Source organism: Macrotis lagotis, chromosome X (genome assembly GCF_037893015.1).
Source record: "Macrotis lagotis isolate mMagLag1 chromosome X, bilby.v1.9.chrom.fasta, whole genome shotgun sequence".
In the NCBI taxonomy this organism is placed as follows: Eukaryota; Metazoa; Chordata; class Mammalia; order Peramelemorphia; family Peramelidae; genus Macrotis; species Macrotis lagotis.
The window spans coordinates 328,835,602-328,852,315 of NC_133666.1; the positions used below are offsets into that span (position 1 = coordinate 328,835,602).

At 37.6% G+C, this 16,714-nt stretch overlaps 1 protein-coding gene across 1 annotated transcript in view; it reads left to right on the plus strand.

The window, feature by feature from the left end:
• AHRR (aryl hydrocarbon receptor repressor) overlaps positions 1-16,714 on the plus strand; it is a 251,803-nt gene that overhangs the window by 11,879 nt on the left and 223,210 nt on the right. The window lies entirely within an intron of this gene.

Consider the following 16,714-nt stretch of genomic DNA (forward strand, 5'->3'; position numbering starts at 1 on the left):
CACAGCTAGATCATTATTAAGTGTCTAGGGTAGCATTTGAACTCAGGTCCTTCTAACTCCAGGGCCTAACTGTGCCACCTAGCAGCCCCTTGAGTCAATCTTTGAAGCATATTAGGGATTCATTCAGGTAATAGGAAGGGAGGGCATCCCAGACACGGAGGATGACCTTTGCAAAGGAATAGAACATGTCAGCTAGAAACCTACTTTCCAAAGGACATTTCATCACCAGGCTCTGATTTTCTAATGAACTGTAATTTCTATTTCTTGTTGGTAATAATAATAATAGCATTTCCACAACAACCTTGGGAGGGAGATGGCATTATCATTCCCATTTTGCAGATGAGGAAACTGAGGCCCATAGAAGGCAAGTGACTTGCCCAGGGGTCACATAGTTACTAAGGTTCTGAGACTAGATTTGAACTTGGGTTTTCGTGACCCTGCATTTAGCCTCTAACTTTGCATCTCTCTGGTGCAGTGGTGGAAAGGAGCCAGAGGAGAATCGTGGGACATTATTGGAGGACGCCGTCATTGCTCCTTTGCCTTGTTCATTACTTCTGGTGGCTGTTAGTATTGCCCTTCTTGGCTGGAAGCATAACATGATTCTACTAGGATCTGTGCTCTCCACCCTCTCTGATAAATATTGATATAAAAGAAAGCCCATGATGGATTGGTGGGTGTCCAGCTTCCCACCACTGACTCCTGGAAGGATTTATCTCTTTTTCTTGGTCAACTGTAGGCTCCCTGGCTTGGGTGTTATTCTCTACAATTCTTCCTCTTTGGACCTCAACTTTGACATGCTCTGAATACTTACTGGGGTCATTTGGGGGCAGCCTTTTGGGGCATCAGACCTGGGCCATCACACAAGATCCCTGGAGCTCTATCCAAACTCTGCCGTGTTAGCTCTGGGATGTGGCCTGCCACATAGCAGGGGCTTGATGAGTTCTTATTGATTGATTAAACCTAGCAAGATTGTAAACCTCGATATAGTTTGGAGATGCTAGTGATGTAAGACCAGAATATCTTTATGTCTCCAGAATCTAATCTTAGCCTCTTGCACCTGGCAGAGATTACATTTTGCCAGATGCCATTCCCACGGTAACAGCTCCCATTAACCAGGCTGTATACACCTCCCTGTGTATATTTAAAGTATGCTTTCTTCTTCTCTGGGAGTCTCTAATTCTGTGCCAGAAAGTTTGGTGTTTAAGATACTCCCAAAACAATGGCAGGGAGAAAAAAAAATGTTTTTGGTTTTCCTTGTCTTCAGTTAGGTGTGATCCTGGGGGCCCGATTTGAGAGAGATGGCCTTGGGACGGCCTTGATGGGCTTTATCTTGCCATAAGTCAGAACTTGGGTGTCTGTCGCCAGAAGTTGAGAACATCCCCAGGCCGGGAGGCTCCAGGGTCCAGCAGGGAAAGGGACAAGGGTCCCAGCACAGAAGGGTGGCCTCTGCATGCTGTGGTACATTGGGAGATGCATATTTCCTGAGGAGAATTTCAATTCATCTCAATTTAACAAACATTTACAGACTGCCTGCTCTTGGCAGGTTGCTTGAAAAGAAAGACAAGAAAGAGGTTTGGGGGCATCTTTGAGCCTTGGCATCGGAGGATCTGGGTTCCAATCTTACTCCTTATGAGACCCTGGGCAAATCCCATAACATTTATGGGTCTTCATTTTCTCATCTGTGAAATCTGGGGGTTAGATTGGTGATGCTCTCAATCTCTTCCAGCTCCAGATCCGTGCCACCACCCTTGCCTCCAAGGAACTGGTATTTCAGGGAGTGGACCACTCTACAGTGTAAAGGCAAAATAGTTTAGGGGTGGGGGACATGCTGACAACTGGGGGGAGAATTCTGACCTCAAAAATGGAACCCACGTTCTGTCTAAGGGAAGGTAGGGATTTTATAAGACATGTTCAATTAGGGGCAGCTAGGTGGCACAGTGGATAAAGTACCGGCCCTGGAGTCAGGAGTACCTAGGTTCAAATCCGGTCTCAGACACTCAATAATTACCTAGCTGTGTGGCCTTGGGCAAACCACTTAACCCCATTTTCCTTGCAAAAACCTAAAAAAAAAAGGAATTTTCAATTAGTCAGTAGACATCATTGAAGTTCCTGCTGTGGACTGGGCCCTGTACTAAGCACTGGGGAGAGGAGATAAAGGGTCCTGGCCCTCAAGGGCAATCTGAAGGAAGACAACAAGTAAACAGATATGTAAACAGCAAATAATGAATAGAAGGAAGGCCCTAGAGTTAAGAATTAGGAAAAGATTCTTAGTTGAGACTGGAAGGAAGCCATAGAAGGCAGAGTTAAAGGGGAGGGCATTTCAGACAGGCCAGGTTATAAGGGGCTTCAAGTGCCAAAAAGAACACTCCATCTGATTCTGGAGGTAATAGGGAGCCACTGGGGTAGGGGAGGGTGCATGGTCAGCTTGCAAAGGCATGGGGTGGAAGCAAGAGATGGAAAAGATTGTTCTTTCAGCCTTATCTTATTTTCTTTTCTGAATTTAAACTTTCCTTTGGTTCTGGAAGATAGATTATTCTTTGGCATATGAATATTTCTCAGAGACAAGCAGAGAAATGAAAGTTGTAAGGGCCTATTACAGAAAAAATATCTGGACTGCTTACATGCAAAATCATGACTGAGAGTAGGTAGGCAGGGTAGGATGGTACCTTGTGTGCAACTTTCAGGAAAATAAGACTTTTAGTAAAATTATTTTTATTTATTGAAACTATTCTAATTACATTAAAAAATTTTTTGAAAAATAATCAAAACAAATTTTGAGTTCCAAATTCTCTCCCACCTTCTGTCCCTCCTTGAGAAGGCAAGCAATTTGATGTCAATTATGCATGTGAAGTCATAAAAAACATTTTTATTTTAGATATATATTATAAAAGAAAACAAATATAAAATAAATGGAATTACTATTATCCCCACTCTACTGATTAGGAAGGCTGGCTAAGTGACTTTAGAGTCACAGAACTAGCACATCTTGAATTCGGATCTTCTTGACCCCAGTTCCAGCACAGTGATAAAGTATTAGAGGCAGATTTGAACCTTGGTCCTCTAGCTCCCTGAGCCAGGACCAAGTAACAGGTATTATGAGTTGCACAATTATACTTTTTTTACATTTTTGTTCTGTTTTTTTTTTTTTGCAAGGCAATGGGATTAAGTGACTTGCCCTAGGTCACACAGCTAAGTGTCTGAGGCCAAATTTGAACTCAGGTTCTACTGACGCCCTGTCTGGTGGTCTATCCACAGTGGTGCACCACCTAGCTGCCGTTTGTACTATCATGTTAAGTCTATGAAGCAGTATTCCAAGAAAAGGCCATATTCTGTCTGGGTTTGAATTTTTCCAGTTTAAAAAGATGTACTGAGTTTTATTTAAAAATAAAGTACTGAGAAGAGATGTAAGCTCTTTGAGGGCAGGGACTTTGTCTTTTTATTCTCAGAGTTGAGCAAAATGCTTTGCATACAGCAGGCATATAATTAATGTTGAATGGATGAATGAATTGTCTGATACAAGGTCTACTATACCTTTGGAACTTTCTCAAGGTATAATATATATCTTAGCAATCCAGGACAGAAACAGATGGGCTGGATGGGGGAAATTTAAGGGTTAACTAACTATTAGAAGGAGCCATCTATGGACTGAGAATGGGTATAAGGCACCCAGAGGAAAATCTTGATGTCTTCCTATAGTGCTGCAGCCTTCACTTTTGACAAGTGAAGATTTATTTTTGTAAGATCATTTTCAGAAATCTATGTATCAAAAACATTTTTGTCAATAAAATAATAAATTAAAATGACTCCATAGCACACAGACAGCACTATGCTTCCCTTGATCTTGTATCTGGGTTGACAGGCAAGAAAAGGAATACTTTTGGAAGGTGCTTTAATTTTAAATTTCCTGGTAGTAATTTTGGCTGCATTGAATGTTTTAAAGATATTGTGTTTGGAGGGGAGGAGAGTGATCTTTTAAAACAATGTAAAGAAATTGGATGTTCACTAAATGTTCACAGATTTAAACAAACATATGAAGTGCATTCATTCAATAACTGTATATTCAAATAAATCAACTTAACAGTTCATTGATCCTAGATTTATTTTTGTTCTTTTGTATGTATGTAGCATCATACGGTGAAATAAACACTACATTGCTTATTCAAAACCTCGTTACTGCCATTTACTGAATGCAGCTGTGTTTATTTCTGTGGGGAGAGCTGCAGGTATGTGTATATGATTTCTGTAGGAACTCTTATAGCATTAAGCTCAAGAGAAATTTGGAAGTTAAAATAACTTACTTTTGAGTTTTATTCTGGTATAGATGGGGGGCTGGTCCAGGCAGTGGCCTTTTCTTTCTCCAGGATGAGAGGTGGGGGAGTGGGGGGTGGTGATCGAGGCCTGGCTTTGTGGCACATATGGCTCTGATTTAGAAATGCCAAAGGATTTGTGGCTTCAAGTGGAGTGGAGGCCAGACAGGGGCTTGAGCACCTTTGCTCTGGATTCTCCAGGGTTCCTTCCTGGCCCAAGATTAGTGTCCTTGTGGATGGAGCACTGGCCAAAGAGACAGAAGACCTAGAGGCCACTTGGCAAGTGCAGTGGAGGGAGCACTGAGCCAACAGTCAGGAAGATCAGCCTTAGAGAGTTCCTAGCAGTGTGACCCTGGGGAATTCACTTCAGGGCATCCTGCTTCAGTATCCTCAGCTGTAATGATGATGTTTGCCCTTCATGCCTGAAGAAGAACATGTTGTCAGGGAGGTCATGACCTGACAAGCAGGTGAATTGGATTTGAGTGAGGGGGGCTGTGCTATGTCCCCAGTCTCACTTTCCCCTCCAAAAGCATCTGGGTCCAGTGGTCAGATAGAGGCAGACACTTCTTAGCTAGCTAGTGTCAAGTGTCTGAGGTCAGATTTGAACTCAGGTCCTTCTGATTCCAAGACTGATGCCACCTAGGTGTCCTCTGCTGTAATATGAGGATAATAAATAAGAGAATTTCTCTCTGGTTCAGTGTGAGAATTAACTGAAATAATATTTATAAAACACTAAATGTATTTCCTGGAATGTAGTAGGCATTCAATAGATGCTTAATTCCTTTTCCCTTAGGGAATATTTAGGGGAATATCTACTACATGTAGGTTTGGAAAGATGTTTTAGAGGGATGCCTGTTACAGGTAGGCATGGAGGGATGTTTTAGAGGGGATGCCTACTTCAATTAGGTGTGGATGACCAAGTGATTTTGAAGGCCCCTTCAAACTTTAAGGTCATGATTCTAAAATGTCACCACTAACCCTGACAAAAAAGTGTTGTGACTGAGAAAAAGCAATGCCATTGCTCTCTGGGCAATGTATTGATGATGTTGATGATGATGATGATAATAATAATACTAATAATATTAACAATAATAACAATAGTTCTTACCTACCATAGTAGGCAGATAAGATAATTAATTCAATTCCATTTATTAAGAATATATTCATGTATGGCCTTGGGCAAGCTGTGGTGGCCTTGGGCAAATCACTTAACCCCATTTGCCTTGCAAAAACCTAAAAAAAAGAATATATTCAGTGTCTTGTCAAGCATGTTATAATAGAAAGAATCTCAAGACTTGGTTTTCATAGTCTATCTCTGATTTATTCTATCCTTGTAACCTTGGGAAAATTCTTAACTTTCTTAGGTTTCTTCATCTTTAAGGTACAGGGATTGAATGAGATGACTTCGAAAGTTCTTTCTAGATCTAGGATTGAAAGTAAATATGAACTCACTAGTTCACTAGTAACTGAGGGTACCAGGAGAAGTCTCACATAGAAGGTGACACTATAACTCCAGAACCAGTTCCCTCCATGACCCAGGCTCACTGGGGCCAAGTCTGTCTCACTGTGTGACTATTTGTGCTCTTACCTGTGACACCAGTATGCTATCATTTAGACTTCCCATGTCAGCTTCCTTTTTAAAGTGGTAAATAGATTATTGTAAACAGTGGAAGAACTATTTCCCATACTCACACATACATGAATAAAGCCAGCATATGCTCATGCACACATACATATAGCTTATAATAGATTTTTCCACTGGCCAAAGAGGATGTGACCTAGTGTGAACAGAGAAGAAGTAGATTGGGGAGCATATCACTATTGACTTTAACAACTCTTCTTTGGTGGGGAAGCCATATTTCCAAGAGCCGACCAGATTTTTTGGGGAAAAGGCTGGTTGATAAGGCTTTCCATTTCTCAGAGACAGGCAGAAGTGAAGATTCTAGCAATCCTCTTTAATTTATAAATGTACCATTTTGACATTTTTACTGGAAAAGTTGGCCACTTTGTACTGTTGCCAAATTTTTGGCCATTTCCTGAAACTCATTCCCTCTGCTTCCTCAATTTCGATTGAGTTAAATGTCTGGTTTGCATTCATGAAAGATTTTCCCACAAGACTGGGATATCTAAGAGGTCATTTTTCTTGGTGTTGGCTTCTGGAGTCATTGTGCTGGAAGACTGTTGGTCTATTAGACTGTCCTTGAAGACCTCCCCATAACAAGAGGGAGGATCAAAGGGCAATAACTATGGGTACTGGATTGCTTTCCCCTTTTCATGGGGCTTTCCTTTCCTTATTCTGTTAAGTTCAGTTTAAATCTTCTCTTGGTCTACCCTTCCCTGAGAACAGGGAAGATCCCTTATTGCTTTTTCTCCTATCTTTTCTTCTGAAGATTATGATCAAGATCAAGAGAAAAAAAGTTGTGGACTCTATCACTCATCTAAACATATCTTACATAGAAAAATTCCAGGACTGGAGGTGAAGGCCATCATTAGAATAATTAGAAGGTCATCATTGTAAGTCTCACTCCTATCTTAACTCTCAGTCTGCTGGGAAGTTGGAGTGAATAAGGAAGGTGCCTGAAGAAAATGTGGGGGTGGGGGAAGAAATATTTTCCAAATAATCCCAAATGCTACCTTTTTATTCAACACACATATATAGATTACCTACTATGTGCTGGGCAATAGGGTTATACAAAGACAAAAATGCAATGATTTCTGCCTCAAGGAACTTATATTTTATTGTCTTAGATGTGTGTCCTTGCTTCCTAAGAAGATAGAGAATAAAATAAATTAATAGAGAATGAGAAAAATTTACTGGAAAGAAAGTACCAGATATGAGGTAGGGCAGATGGGGGATGTCTCATAAGATAAAATCCAGAGAGAAATACTAGAGAGACTAGAAACTAATGGAGTAGGAATTTTGAGGGTGAAGCTACTAGTGAGTTTTGAGAAAGTGTTTGAAAGAATTTTGATGGCAGTGAAAAAAGGGAAGTGGGGTCTGACTCTACACATTTCCTTCATTTAAGATTGAATTGCATAGTCTGTGTGACTGAATTTTTAACCCTTTTGGGCTAGAGTCTGTGTTTTTGTTTGAATATTGATTACACTGGTATTAGATGAAAATAATATTTAAATGAGTGATGAATTAGTATTGGCATGTTCCTCTTGTATTTAAATATTATTTTCTATACTTGAAATTCAAATTAAGTGATGATAGTTTTAATATGGCATGACTGCAACATCATAATTTACTTGTTTAGTCATTTTCTCTTATGTCCAACTCTTTGAAACTCCATTTAGAGGTTTTTTTGGCAAAGATATGGAGTGATTTGCCATTTATTTCTCTAGCCCATTTCACAGATGAGGAAACTGAGGCAAACAGGGTTAAGTGACTTGACATATATCAAGTTAACAAGAATTTATTAATTGCTTATTATGGGCAACCGTAGTATGTAAATATAAGCAATTAGAAAGATCATCCCTCTAGGAACTTGCCTTCTGTAGGAGAAAAAAAGGAAGCTGGAAACAGGGAAGGAGAAGGAAAGATGCCTGGTCTGGGCTCTTCCTCAACATGGAAACTCACCAATGAGATAATGGCTCTATGGGAGCAAAGGGAGAAGGGAACTGAATCATGATGGCAAAGACTGGAGAGTTCTGTCTCTAGAATATAAACTCTATAATATAGAACCAGGGAAGAAATGAATGAGAGGAAAGTCTTATGGGACTGAAACTTGGACTGGGCCTTTAAGTAGCCTTGAGTAGGCCAATGGATGGACATTGCAAGTGAGAAGAAACTGTAAGGGGAATAACAACTTCCTTCCCACCATTACTTTGGGCTTCTATTATATGGAGAACATCACATCTCTTGTGATGCCATTTCTTGCTCCATTCGGGTCCCATTCCTGGATCTAACTAAAATTTTGTATTTTGGGGGAAGGAGTATTTTTGACTTCTCCATTTAAAACTATCATTAAGTTCTGAACATTAAGAATCAAAACTCCTTTTATCATATTAGGGAATTGGATGTTGTGATCTCTGAAGAGATCTAAAGGACGTTGTGATTTCCTGATCTATGCTTATCTCCTATAGGAGACAATTTAGAATTTAAAGGGGAGAAATGTGCTGAATTAATAAATAATGGAGAACACTGGAATCATTTACTTCTTGAATACTGACAAAAAAAGATGGGGATTTTTTTATTTGTGTGTGAAATGATTTGCAAACATGGAGCTGGGAAGTTCTGAGGTTCTGTTTTCTTCTTCCACTTTCCTTTATTCTGTTCAGCCAGTGAATTTGTACCTCCTCCCACCATCTACTTAGCTCATTACTGCTCCGAATTGTGGTATATCTTTAAAATCTAGTGAGTGCAAGACAAATGTTTCCAACTTAGACAGTATTGTTTGGTTCATGTGGAAAAAACTCAATTTGGGAATAAAGCAAATTTGTTTATATAATCAGCTCAGTTTATATGGTAAGTTTTGTGTTTGTGTTAAGATTTAATACACTGAAAAATAGAAGAAAATATGTAGGTGGCTTTTTTCCAGAACCACAAAAGATTGTACCCCCATTTTGTGAAACAGTGGATTTTCTAAAAAATTTTGGCAGTGCTTAAGAATTTGGTATAGGGGGAAAAACTTGAACGTGAGCTCTCCAGATGTGAACCGGAATCTTGGCTTTACCAGTTAACCTGGATGACCCAGGCAAGTCTTTTAATTTCTCCAGATTCACTTGCCTCAGCTATAAAATGACGTGATTCTTCTAAATGACTGGTTCCTTCTAGATCTTAGCCTATAGTTCCATGTAAAGGTTAGTCAGATAAAACTTACTCTGGATTGTTTAGGTTAATAGAAGTCCTTTATCTCACAACCAATTTATCTTACATTATTCAGGAATGTTCTAGATTCACTAAATATTCTAGATTACTGATTTAATATTTTCAGTGTTGAATCCTTAAAATAGTAATTCTCTTTAGTAAAATCTCTCTGTTAATGATGTTTAAACATAGGAATAGGGACTAGATCCTTGGCTTCATTAGTATGGAGAACTCCTAGATAAGGAAACTCCCCCCACCAAGGCAGATTGGCACCTCCTTTACAGCAACTTGGAGTCTTGATAGTTGACCAGCAAACTTTGAAGTGATTCTTACCCAGACTCACATAGCTAGTTTATGTCACAGGCAAGATTTGAACCTATGTAATCCTTATTCCAGCCCATGCACTATTGATTATGCCTTTTTATGTAACAAATGCCCCTGCCTAAATAGTATACATTGAAAATTATTTGACTCTTTCTTGATAATTTGGAGACATTGTTATGATCATCAGTTATTCTAAAACTATATGGAAACTATGGTGAAAGATATAGGGATGGATAGATAGGTTTTGACCTCATGATATTTCATAGGACTTTTTTCCTGTTGAAAAGTTCATAGTGATAACTAGTAAAATATCCAAACAGAGCATCATTTGCCTCCAGCTCTAGGGAGACCAAGGTCTCTCCAGAGATCTCAGAGGTATTGTTAGTTTCTTAAAAAAAGCATTCATTAAAATTCTTTTTCACTTATAAATATGTGACACATTCACTTCTTTTGGAAAAAAAATTAAGTTGTAGTGTCAGCTTCCTTCCCAGTCATTGGCCTCTTTTTCCAAAAAAAAAAGGGTAAAATACCAGTTATTTAGGCTCACAACTTCCAGGATAGTATAGAGTAAGTAATTTAGAAGTCATATAGTTTTCTCTTTTCCAAATTATTTCCCCATCCTTTTCTTTATTTTTGGTCTTGGTGTCTTGACTTTACTCTAGCTTTTAAAAAATATTTGTTATTGGGGCAGCTAGGTGGTGCAGTGGATAAAGCACCGGCCTTGGAGTCAGGAGGACCTGGGTTCAAATCCGACCTCAGAAATTTAATAATTACCTAGCTGTGTGGCCTTGGGCAAGCCACTTAACCCCATTTGCCTTGCAAAAACTTAAAAAAATATTTGTTATTTATATGTTACTAACAGTTATTATTCAGTCATTCAGTCACATCTGACTCCCTATGACTCCATGGACCATAGACAGGATACCAGCTCTTCTATCTTCTATTATCTCCAAAAGTCTGTCCAAGTTCACGTTTGTTGTTTTCATGACACTTATCCATCTCATCCTCTGCTGTCCCCTTTCCATTTTGTCCTGAATCTTTCCTGATAACAGTGTTCCAGTGAGTCCTGTCTTCTCATGATGGGGCCAGAGTATTTGACCTTTCAATGAATAACCTGAATAAATTTCTTGAAATATTGATTGTTTTGAGCTCCTTGTTGTCCAAGGGACTCTCAGAAGTCTTCTCCGGTAGCATAAGACAAGAACAGTGATTACTAACTCAGTGGACAGGGACTGTGTAATGGTACCCCTGCTTTCTGGCTTACTTATCCTGTATGTTGTGATGGAGGAGCATCCCTCACCATTTCAAGACCTTATACTGAGGTATAGGTCTGATTCAACTGTTTTCTCTTCTTTGTTCTCTTTAGTTTCCCTCTAAACCCAAGGGTAGTATCTCTATTGTCCTTGGACATGAAGTAGTTAGAAAAATCTTTGCAGATCTCTTCTATTTTTCTTCTTTCGTTATCTACCCATTTTCATTTACAAACTCCTACTCTAATGATTCACTATCATTTCCAGGTAACCCTTGGTTGTTGAAGATTACTCTATAAAGGATTTTGAAGAAGGAGTGAAAGGTTATACTATGGTAGAAAAGCTTCAAGTACATCCCAGTAATACTGTCTGGCTTCTGAGCATTAACTAACTTACCCAAACCTAAACTAACTTACCTAAGCTCCTTACCAAGAAACTACTTGATTCTGTGGACTCAGGAGTCCATGACACTAAGAAAAATACAAAATGACCCTCAGTCCTACTTGAGCCCCACCTGCTTCTGCAGTGATGGCAGCAGAATAGAAGAGAAGAGAAGGGGGCATGTGGTGCTAAGAAACACCACATTTTCTACCCAGTCTGAAACTTTAACATAGCCTTTGTACTCTAAATATGAAATCTGTGTTCAATGACCAATAAGTGATGAGAACCTCTGTCATATCAGTCTTGATATTTTCCCTATAAAAAGAAAAAAAATGCATTTATATGGAAGGATGGTTCACAAGGTCTTTTTGGAGGGACAAATAAAGGAGTTGATGGAATTAGTTTTATCATGCATTGAAACACGATTTTGTGTAAAATTTGGTCATATAATATAGTGGTGCTCATAATAAGTATTTGCAAAAAGACCACCATGAAAATAATTGCAACTTATACACCAACATCTGTTACAAATGATGGTGCAGAAGAATTCTGTGCGGAACTTGATTAGACCCTCCCATTAAATCAACATATACTTTGATATGAGGTGACTTCAGTGCAAAGGTGGGAATAGTAAAGACGGTGAGAAAAGTTCTAGAAAATATGGTTCAGAAATCAGAAATAAGAGAAGCCAGAGACTTATAAATGACACAGAAATCTCTCATTCATGAATATCATGAATACTTCTTTTGAGAAAAAGAATCATTAGATACCAAATGTAGTAAGAAGTAAATAATATCACAGAATAAAATTAATTATATTTTGTATGTGTAAATCTTGTTACTGCCATGAGAGTCATTTTTGCATCAGTTGTCTATTTATAGTCAGACTATTGATATAACAGATCAAAATGAGTAAAAAGCTAGAAGAAATAATAATATATACTTGTGGTGGAAATAATTCAATCTGTACCTATCTAAAAACAGTATTAATGGTAAAAAAATTTAAAAATGCATAAACATGGCAAAATTGACTAAGTTCATATGGAAATTAATATAAATAATTGCTAGCACTTGAAAAAAACTTTAAAAAAGGAAACTATTAAAAACTATAGAGGGTTATAAAAGAAGTTTTATTAAAAAAATAACTTAGTTTGAAAAATACATGGCTCTTTTGCCAGTGAAGAGAAAGAAAGCCAAAGGCAGCACCAGTTTAGAACATGTAAAATCTTGTAGAGGCAGATGAAGGAAAATGATGAGTAGTATTGCCTCAGAAATTAGAAGAGCATTGGAAAGAAAAACAAGTTTATTTATTTTTGGATTTTTTTTAGGTTTTTGCAAGGCAAACAAGGTTAAATGGCTTGCCCAAGGCCACACAGCTAGGTAATTATTAAGCATCTGAGGCCGAATTTGAACCCAGGTACTCCTGACTCCAGGGCCGGTGCTTTATCCACTGCACCACCTAGTTGCCCAAGAAAAACCATTTTAAAGAAAGATGGGTGTACTACCCAATTGAGCAAAGTCATCTCAAGAGCACTTAAGAATGAAAATTAAAAACTTGTTTCAAATCCTACAATTTCTTTATTATCATCATAATTAGATTTGTTACAGTTGTACAGTTTAGAAAGTATTTGTAAAAATATCCTAGTTGATAATAGTAACATGTTTGAATAGTGTTTTAAGGCTCATAAAAATACTCCTCCTTACCCTCTCAGGTGTTGGACAAATATGATCTTAATTTTCCAAATGGAATTCTTAGAATTTCAGTGACTCACTCATTATCCTATAGCTAGTAAAGGTCTCAGTAAGAATTTGAAGTTGCTCATTATTCCAGATTCCAATATCTTAGCCACTATGATGCAGCATTGGGTAAGTAATATTACCCCCAGTTTTTTAATAGGTGAGGACAGAAGCTTGCTAAATTATTACTGGCAAATTGTTATTTTATTTAACTGTTATGATAACAACTACCATTTATATAGTGGTGATTTTATATGAATAAAATTTCTGTGTGAACTTAGTCAATTTTTGTCACATTTATGCCACTTTATTTTTTTAATCATCAATAACATTTTTGGATAGGTCCAGATTGAATTGTTTCCACTGCAAGCATGTATTATGTAGTGTTCCAGGATCTGTTACATGCTTAAAGATATTATTTTATACCAACCCTGTGAAGTTATTACCCCCATTTAAAGTTAAGGAAACTGAGGCAGATAGGGATTAAGTGACTTGCCCAAGGTAACACAGGTAGGATGTTTTTGAGGCTGAACTGAACTCAGGTTTTTCCTTACTCCTAACCCAATACTATCTTCCTGGGTGCCACCTCCTGCCCTGAATTCCTGGCTTCTAGTTCTTAGGCTGGTGTTCTTTCTGTGACCAGTATCATCTCACTGAGAGATGATACTTTTAGTCCCAACACCCAGATAGAATTTTCTCTAATCCCTCCATATTTCACTCAGAATTTCAAGCTTAAGAAACATTTTAAAAAGTTATAAAAAATTAAAAATCTCATCTGTAAAAGCATTTTTCATGTTTAGAATAATACCTTTGCTCACAGGTGTGAATCAATGTGGTATCGTTATCAGTTACCAGGTAGGAAAGATGGTAATTATTTATTACATGTTGTTAATTCTAACTTCCTCAGGGTTAACTTTACAATTAGCTATTTAGCTATAGGGAAACTTTACTATCCTCAAACAAGTTCTGAAATGATATATTATTAAACATATTAAAAAGAAGATACAATTTAGGATAAAGCAAGCCATTCCATAATTGTACATTTATTGTGTTGTTGTAAACCACAGGTGAATATGTGAAAATTCCCAGATATTGGTATTTTCCATTCACCGGAGACTATTTTTTAATTATTCAATCAATCACCATGTATTTATTAAGCACCTACTATGTTTTTTGGGTATGGAGACACAAATGCCTAAAATGAAACAATTCTTGTTCTTAAGCTTATATTATTTGAAAGTGGTCAGCAGCAGTTAGCCTAGTTGAAGACAACCAGCCTATCCTTATTCTTTTAAATCCTAGGTTATTGGCTTCCACAGCACCTTCAAGGATGGAATCTGGCCAACTTCACCAGAAGAGATCAGATTCATGAGCCTTGAACAACTGTTTAGAGGATGGATTATGTTCAGAAATAGATGCAGAATTTGTTCTGTGGCTTCCTGATTTAGTCATTGACTTTTTTCTAGCTCTACACCATGTCTCCCTTTGAAATAACAAAGATTCCACTCAGAAAATACTGACTGTTCAGTTAATTTTATCAGCTCATATAATCTTTTGTTTTCTCCAATTAGCATTGGGTCAGGGATTAAAGGTATTTTGTGATCTTTTCATTAGAAAAAGTTTGCGATTTATATACTGTCAGAAACCTTCTAAAACACAATTATTTTCATGATGCCACTTACATAAGAATTATTATTATAGTTAATATTTATGTAGTATTTTAACATTTGTAAAATTCCTAACATACCTTATCTCATTTGATCCTCAAAAGTACAACTCTAGTTGCTGTTATTAACTTCCCATTCACAGAAGAAGCAGAGAGTGAGAAAAGTGAGTTTTTTGAGATCATACAATTATCAGAGGTAGATTCAAACTCAAGTCTTCCAGGTTTCCATTCTAATACTCTCCAGTATGTGCAGCAAAAGGGAGCCATAGCCGTAGAGTGAGAAGATATTTGAATTTCAATCCTGGCTTTAGATATGGTTTTATTGTTTCTATCTGACTCTTGTCACCCTTTTTGGGGTTCTCTTGACAAAAATACTAGAGTGGTTTGCCATTCTTCTACTAGCTCATTTTCCAGATGAGGAAACGGAGACAACCAGAGTTAAGTGACTTGCCCAGGGTCTCTGAGTTGGTAAGTGTCTGAGGCTGGATATGAACTCACAAAGATGAGTCTTCCTAATTGTGACCACTCTATCCACTGTCCTCAATATAGCCTAGTCTAATTATCAAAGTATATACAATAAATGCTTTGTAAATGTCTATTGCCAGAGAAGGGGTATGATCTCCTGTGTGGCTATTGAAGGAACTTTTTTGGTGTTTTACTCACTAAACTTACTACTCCTTCCTTTTTTTCTTCTTCCCTCAAAAGCTGCAGGACTGTTCTGCAGTTAATATACCTGTAGTGGAGTCTCCACTAAGGACTAGTGAGTTGAGTGGGGCCATTTCCTTTCTGTCCTCAAAACCACAGAGATCTCATCTTTTCCTTCTCTTTCATTCCTGTAGTTTATTGCCATGGTCTGTTGCTTTCTACCCTTATCACTGCTTCTGATAACTGCTTCCATTGCCATTATTAATCTCATTCTTCTCTTTGTCACTTTCTTCCTTCTTTCTGCTTACTTTTCTCTTTTCTATGTAGCCAAGGGCCTTAATTCTTTTTTTTTTTAAATTTATTTATTTATTTTGAATTTTACAATTTTTCCCCCTAATCTTACTCCCCCCCCCCCACAGAAGACAGTCTGTTAGTCTTCACATTGTTTTCATGGTATACATTGATCTAAGTTGAATGTGATGAGAGAGAAATCATATCCTTAAGGGAAGAAAATAAAGTATAAGAAATAGCAAAATTATATAATAATTTTTTTAAAGTAAAGGTAATAGTCTTTGGCCTTGTTCAAACTCTACAATTCTTTTTCTGGATACAGATGGTATTCTCCATTGCAGATGCCCCCAGATTGTGCCTGATTGTTGCACTGATGGAATGAGCAAGTCCATCAAGGTTGATCATCACCCCATGTTGCTGTTAGGGTGTACAGTGTTCTTCTGATTCTGCCCATTTCACTCAGCATCAGTTCATGCAAATACTTCCAGGCTTCCCTGAATTCCCATCCTCCTGGTTTCTAATAGAACAATAGTATTCCATAACATACATATATACTACAATTTGTTCAGCCATTCCCCAATTGATGGACATTTACTCAATTTCCAAATCTTGCCACCACAAACAAGGCTGCTATAAATATTTTTGTACAAGTGATGTTTTTACCCTTTTTCATGATCTCTTCAGGGTATAGACCCAGTAGTAGTATTGCTGGATCAAAGGGTATGCACATTTTTGTTGCTCTTTGGGCGTAATTCCAAATCGCTCTCCAGAAAGTTTGGATGAGTTCACAACTCCACCAACAATGTATTAGATTTCCCACATCCCTTCCAACATTGAACATTGTGACATTCTGGTCACATTGGCCAGTCTGAGACATGTGAAGTGGTACCTCACCTCACAGATGCTTTGATTTTCATTTCTCTAATAAGTAGTGATTTAGAACAATTTTTATATGACTATGGATCGCTTTGATTTACTCATCTGTAAATTGCCTTTGCATATCCTTTGACCACTTGTCAATTGGAGAATGGCTTGTTTTTTTTTAAATTGATTCAGTTCTCTGTTTATTTTAGAAATGAGTCCTTTGTCAGAAATACTAGATGTAAAAATTGTTTCCCAATTTACTATATTTCTTTTGACTTGTTACAATGGTTTTGTCTGTGCAAAAGCTTTTTAATTTAATGTAATCGAAATTATCTAGTTTGTTTTTAAAGATGTTTTCCATCTCTTCCTTGGTCATAAACTGCTTCCCTTTCCATAGATCTGTCAGGTAAACTGTTCCTTGATCGCCTAGTTTGCTT